Source organism: Magnolia sinica, chromosome 15 (genome assembly GCF_029962835.1).
Source record: "Magnolia sinica isolate HGM2019 chromosome 15, MsV1, whole genome shotgun sequence".
Classification (NCBI taxonomy): domain Eukaryota; kingdom Viridiplantae; phylum Streptophyta; class Magnoliopsida; order Magnoliales; family Magnoliaceae; genus Magnolia; species Magnolia sinica.
In genome coordinates this window covers 13,430,900-13,437,478 of record NC_080587.1, presented here as the reverse complement: position 1 = coordinate 13,437,478, position 6,579 = coordinate 13,430,900, and positions in this window count along the sequence as shown.

The window sequence follows — 6,579 nt, the reverse complement described above, 5'->3', positions numbered from 1 at the left end:
CCTGGTAAATAGCTAATTATGACACTTTCACCCGTTTGGAAATTTTTGGGAATTCTTGCCTTGGAAACCGGTTCAAAAGTGCTAGTTAAATTTTTAAAACCTCACGGTGATGTATATGATATATCTGTTCCGTCCATCCGTTTTACCACAACATTTTGAGATATGAGTCAAAAAATCATGTAAATCCAATGCTCAAGTGGCCCACATCAAAAGTAACAGTAGCCCGTAGAAGTTTTTAACGGTAAGTGTATGATTTACTTTTTTTGTGGCGTGGTCCACTAGAGCTTTGGATATGCCTCATTTTTTGGCTCATGCCATAAATTCAGCTGGCATAATGGACGAACGGTGTGGATAAGCGAAATGCATCACAATAAGACTCACAGATATTTTGCAATATTCTCAATTTTCGTGTCCAAAAAGTAAGTAGTCAAATGAAGCATGAGTGAAATGTTGTAAATGCATCGGTAAATACTTATTACCCCCTTTTGCAAGGTATTTACCAATGTCCTGGAAATCAAACAAGCCCTAAATTTTAAATTTCGGCTTAGGGGATTCGCGCGTTGCAAGTACTTAGCTTTCGGCCCAAGTTGAGGCATTCTGGGCACTTTCTTAGTTCGCCACCAGCGATGGACGTCAAGCCCAGTGAGATGGACATTATTCTATAATTTCAGAACTAGTGGCCTACTAACAAGTGATCTAAAAAATTGGGGCATTTCTGGAATGAATCTGACATTGAGATTTCTCGTGGACAATGATTAGGGTTTGGATTAACTATGTTCATAGTGTGGCCTATTTATAACTAGTGAAAGTGAAGATTTGGTCATGATTAGTCTAAGCCGTCGGTTTTAGGCTAGAAGAGTAACAGAGTTGATTTGGTCTATTAGTCAAGATTTGGGCCTTATCTGACTCGGCTTCGGTTAGATATTTAATTTAGTTATAATTGTCTTGATTTGTTAGCAACAAGTTGGTTAGATTTGGATCCTACGTGAGTAAATCATGGGGCTAAACTTGATGTTCAAGTGATCGGGCGGATTCGTTGGCTTCATACGGTTGATTAATCAGACTTATGCAGTTCTTTATTGGTACCACCCATGTATAAACTAACATGGAGTGCTAATGGTCAGTAAGTGATAATATAAGTTAATTACATTTAAAAAAAATTAAGAATTTTTAAAAATCCAAAACAGTGAAATTTCAGGACGTTACAGTGAATCTAAACGGAATTGCCGGAAATGACCATGAAATGCATGGAAATGACCGTGAAGTGAAGCGAAATGACCGTGAAATGCATGGAAATGACCGTGAAGTGAAGGCAATTGACCGTGAAATGTGTGGAAATGACCGTGAAGTGAAGCAAATTGACCGTGAAGTGCTTGGAAATGACTGTGAATCAAAACGGAATCGCCGGAAATGACAGTGAAATGCATGGAAATGACCATGAAGTGAAGTAAAATGACCGTGAAATGCATGAAAATGACCGTGAATCTAAATGGAATTGCCAGAAATGACTGTGAAATGCATGGAATTGATTGCGAAGTAAATGAAATAAATGAAATTGACCGCAAACTTATTGAAATTGTCCGCAAAGTGAATGAAATGGATTTTCGACCATCGACCTGATGGAATTTTGGAAAATAATAAGGTTAGTTAGCTAAAGTAGCTTCTCCTACCCCAAAATCATATATGGTACGTCAAGTAATTGATTTTGGTTTAGAAGATATTCTTGTTAAATGAATAAAGAAAGAAATGAAAAAAAGAGAGATTTTTTTTTTTAATGCTTATATATACATATTTATATAAATATGTATTAGAGAAAATTGTAGGTAGAATAAAGTTCTCCATGCTAAAATAAAAAAAATAAAAAAAGCATAGATTTTTACGGACTACAATTAGGGCTACGGCTATAAACCGTAGCTATAGCTTCGATACATATCGAATCCACTTCAATATGTATCGAAAATTGTAGGATTTTGTAGGCAAACTCGCTGGACAGTTCTGGACCTTTTCGATCAATTGAAAGACATTCGATACATATCGAAGTACATATCAAAAGACCTTCGATACATAGCAAAGGATATATCGAAAAGGCATGGGCCATAAGGATATATCGAAAAGGCATGGGCTCTGGTTATGGCTACTGTTATAATCCATAGCGATAGGTTCTAGGTTTTTTTCCTTTTGTAATCCACACTGCCTTTATGGCTCCTTTTACGAAGTATGTGTCATATCCAAACTGTCCATCTATTTGGCGAAGTCTTGAGATGAAAAATAAGACAAATTTAGCTATCAAGTGGACCACACAGTAAAAGGCAGTGGAGGATGGAATGTCTACCATTGAAACCCTTTTATGGGTCGCAGGAGTTTTGGATCATTATGAAATTTGTTTTTGCTCTTCGACCGGGTCTTTGTGACCTTATAAATACATTTGATGGAAAATAAATGTTATGGTGGGCCCTACAAAATTTTCAACGGTGAAAATTAATTTTCCCGCCGCTCTGTGGTGTGGTCCAGTTGATCTTTGGGTATGATTTTTTTTTTTTTTTTGATAATGCTCCGAAACGTTCTCGAAATATGGATGAACGTTGTGGATATAATAAATACATAACTGTGGGGCACGTAACTTTGATATCTTTTGAACCGTTCGTACAACTCGGATTCGAGGAGCGTCAGCGGCTGATCCTCTTGCGGAAGGAAAAGTAGGGGCATTTTTGACTTTTGGGAAGCCGTCCGTACGTATGGGGCTTATTCTTAGAGGTAAAAAGAAGTGGGCTTACAAATGTGAATGTGAATGGGCCATAAATGGGTCGTACAGTTGTAAATTTTTCAATACATGTTTTACCAAATCAGGCCTCATTATTATGCTCTTGAAGATGAAATTACAAAAATGGCCAATGAAAATTTTTTCATACGGAAATTCACGATGTATGGGCCTCAAGTGGTCTGTCTGTAACATCCAACCCGTTAAATGTATGGACCATAGCATGGCGATAACAAGAACAAAACATCAGGTCCATCAGATTAGCTACACTAGAATTGAGATTATTTTAAACAGTGCACGTTACTTTTAATGGATTGGCCCACCTTATGATCATATCCACTTTATTTTAGGGTCGTCTAATGATAATGTTGGTGTATATCTATTGGACAGATTGGATGCGAAAAACATACCATGTGAGCCCCACAACTTTGGATTTTCCACTTTGTTAAATAAAAAATAAAAAATAAAAAAGCAAAAGACACTAACGTAATTTACCATCTTAGGTTGAAGAATTTTGTGTTATATATATATATATATATATATATATATATAGAGAGAGAGAGAGAGAGAGAGAGAGAGAGAGAGAGAGAGAGAGAGAGAGAGAGAGAGAGAGAGAGATGGTCTCTTCCAAATAAAAAGGTGTGTGTGTAGAGGTGGGCACCGAACGACTTGATCCGACTAACTCGACTCGTCCAACTCATTCAGATCTGACTCGACTTGAAATCAATGGTTGAGTCAGTCCGAATCAATCAAGCTTCACCCAATCCGAACTCAAACCGAGTCGAGTTCGAGTTACCCAGTAACCCGATCCAGTTAGACTCGACCCGATCCGAAACCCAACTCGACCCGACTCTCTAACCCTACTCCAGCCCGATCCCAAACTCTCTCTCTCTCTCTCACTCCCTCATCCTCCTCCTCTTCCATGCCCAACAACACACCAGCATCACCCTCCTCCTCCTCCTCCTCCCCTCCCCTCCCCTCCCCTCCCTCTTCCTAGCCCGGCAACCACCCACCACCATCACCCTCCTCCTCCTCCTCCTCCTCTCTCTCTCCTCTCCACTCCCTCCCTCCCTCATCTCTCGATCCAACTCGGTGCCAACTCAACCCAACTCGGTACTTCTGACCATATCGGACTGGGTCTAGATCAATCCAGGCTGGACCAAACTCGGATCGAGTAAGGCATGCTAGACTCGGTATCGAGTCAGGTTGAGCTCGGGTAAGGCCTATTTCAAAACCGGATCGAGTCTTTTCAGCCGTAACTTGGTCCGACACGAGCTGATGCCCAGTTCTATGTGTGTAGTTCATGCTCACAATGGGACATAAGTCCAAAGTTCAGCCAAATCCAAAACTCACGCAGACCATGCCACACAAAACAGTGGGGACTGAAAACCTGCCATTGGAAACTTTGTGGGGGCCACAAAAGATTTGGATCAGGATGATATTTGTGCCTACAATTTATCCCAATAACCTTATGAACGGTTTGGATGGCCAGGAAGTTTCAACGGTGGACATTTCTATTCTCACTGTTTCCTGTCAGTATTTCTCCTACATCTCAAGAATCGTAAGAGAGCCTGTGGAAAGAGTTATCTTCAGCCTACCTGATGGGCGGATCTTCCCGATTTTATCTTGATGATAGGGCCCACAATTTGCATGAATATGATGTCCTTCACAATCCACGTGTTAGCGGGAGAGACGGGCTGTGAGGTAAGTTAACATACAGCTGGCTGTAGGACGTAGGAGACTATGGAGATCGAGATGAACCGGAGCATGGTAGAGCCACATATCTCTGTGGGAGTATCAGATCACTCTGCATCTACTACTCCCTAATGGGGAACTCTACAATTGTTGAGTTTCTACGCATGTGATGTCCATGGTTCAGCAATTCAGACTGCTGAATATCATTGATGGACCATCCTCAATCAGATAAATCTTAACCTCTTTGATCGTTGGCATTCAGTCACACATGATCCGGACATGCGAGAGTGAGATTCGCCAGCAGGAAAGATTAGCCAGAGATGGGTATTGCAGAGAGAAGAACGAGAAGACAGACTCAAACCATCCCAGTTGAATGGTCGGCAAAGAAATAGGCCTGACAAAAGAAAAGAAAAGAAAAAAAATTAAAATCAACTATCTCACGGGTATCCATGCATGCTAGGTATTGATCATATTTCAAAAATCTGAAAACATGGTCTTCAGCTGGGTCAGGTCAACTCAAAGACTCAACCCGACATGACTCGATATTTTAATAGTTATGATTAAATATACCATGTATAACAATAAATATTAAAAAGGAAAATTCAAAACCATAAGTAATTTAAAACAGAAACATTGCCATAAAATTGGTGATTGGCTCTCTGGTTCACATTGTTTCTTCATGGTTACAGGTTTGATTCCCACCCTCCACGTTTGCTTTCTTTAAAGAATAACACTGACTCACCGAGTGCCTTGGTTCAAGTGACAGCAAGTTGCATCATATCATCTCGACAAGTCTTCTCGAGTTGGATCGAGTCAGACCCAGTTCCGAGTTGAATTGACCTGGCCAAGTTTCTAGTCGAGCAAACGAGTTTTATAAATATGGTATTCATACACTACGTATCAAAATTAAGGGTGGCAATGGGCCAGGTTTCAGTCAATGAAGTAGATCATGTTTGAATTTGCTAGTGTACATATGATTCACCCGAGTTCTCAATACACCCAAGCTGTTCAAAGAACTCATTTGCACAAAGCACAAACAGAGGCAGACCATGATTTTGGAATGTGGTGTCGAAGCCGGAGCACCACCACAAAAGAAGATTCTTGCAATTGTAAAGGGGAAAAAAAAAAAAAACAGAGAAAAAAAGGAAAGAAAGAGGATTCGGGTCAGGTGTCTGAGTTCTCACACTACCTTCCAATGCGGAGTCTGCATCTAATAGAAAAGCATGGAAAGCTCCAGTTTGCCCAGACTTAAGCCCTTCTATGTGGGTGACTCTTATACATTAGCTTAATAGATACCGAGAACTCACTTGCTGTGGTGGTTTTTCGGGCACTAAGGCTGTTTCTACCAGGTTGAGAGGCGGTTGCCGACTTTGTTGTGTCTTTATCCTATTGATTTCATCCTTCAGCATCTGAAATTCATTTTGCACCGCTTTGTATTTCCCTCCTCGGCTCCGAGTTCGCTGGGACGACCCTATTGGAGCCGATTCAGTATGCAGCGATGAAGACGATTGATGCTGTCTGCTCGGCTCGGGTTCTGCCACTGCCACCTTCTTCTTTCCTCTCGCCATTTTCTGGTAAAGCTTTCTAGCTTTTTTGTTTCAAACTTCCCACATACGGCGCCAAAATGTTGTTGCAAGAATCTGGAACACCTTCCACCACGTCCTGGACCTGCGCACAACGGTTAACAAATGAGACCCTGGCTCTAACAGTGGACTCTCTGATGCCAAAGTTAGGCTAGGGAAACTGGGTCTAAGTTGCGTAGAGTAGATGAGAGGTGCGAGATATTGCGTACCTGTTGCAATGAGTTTCTCTGGTATTTGTACTGGAGAAGTGATGGGATCATGATCGTCAATATCGGCACGATTTACTCAATCAAGCGGATGTCGCGCGCGCGGAGATATTGGCCGTTATCCTTGGATTGTGTGCAAGATTATGCCTTAATGGGATGTATCACCGGGCGTGATCTTCGGCCAAGTCCATAACTGAGTCAGTCCAGCAACTCGGTTCTCCGAGCTCATGATTGGACTGCTCTCATCCAGACTTGGACTTAATCCGTTCGAGTCCATGATCGGATCCTACTAGTTGGAGCCCGTAGTCGGAGCACAGGGGTCGGAGTCCGTTGGGTG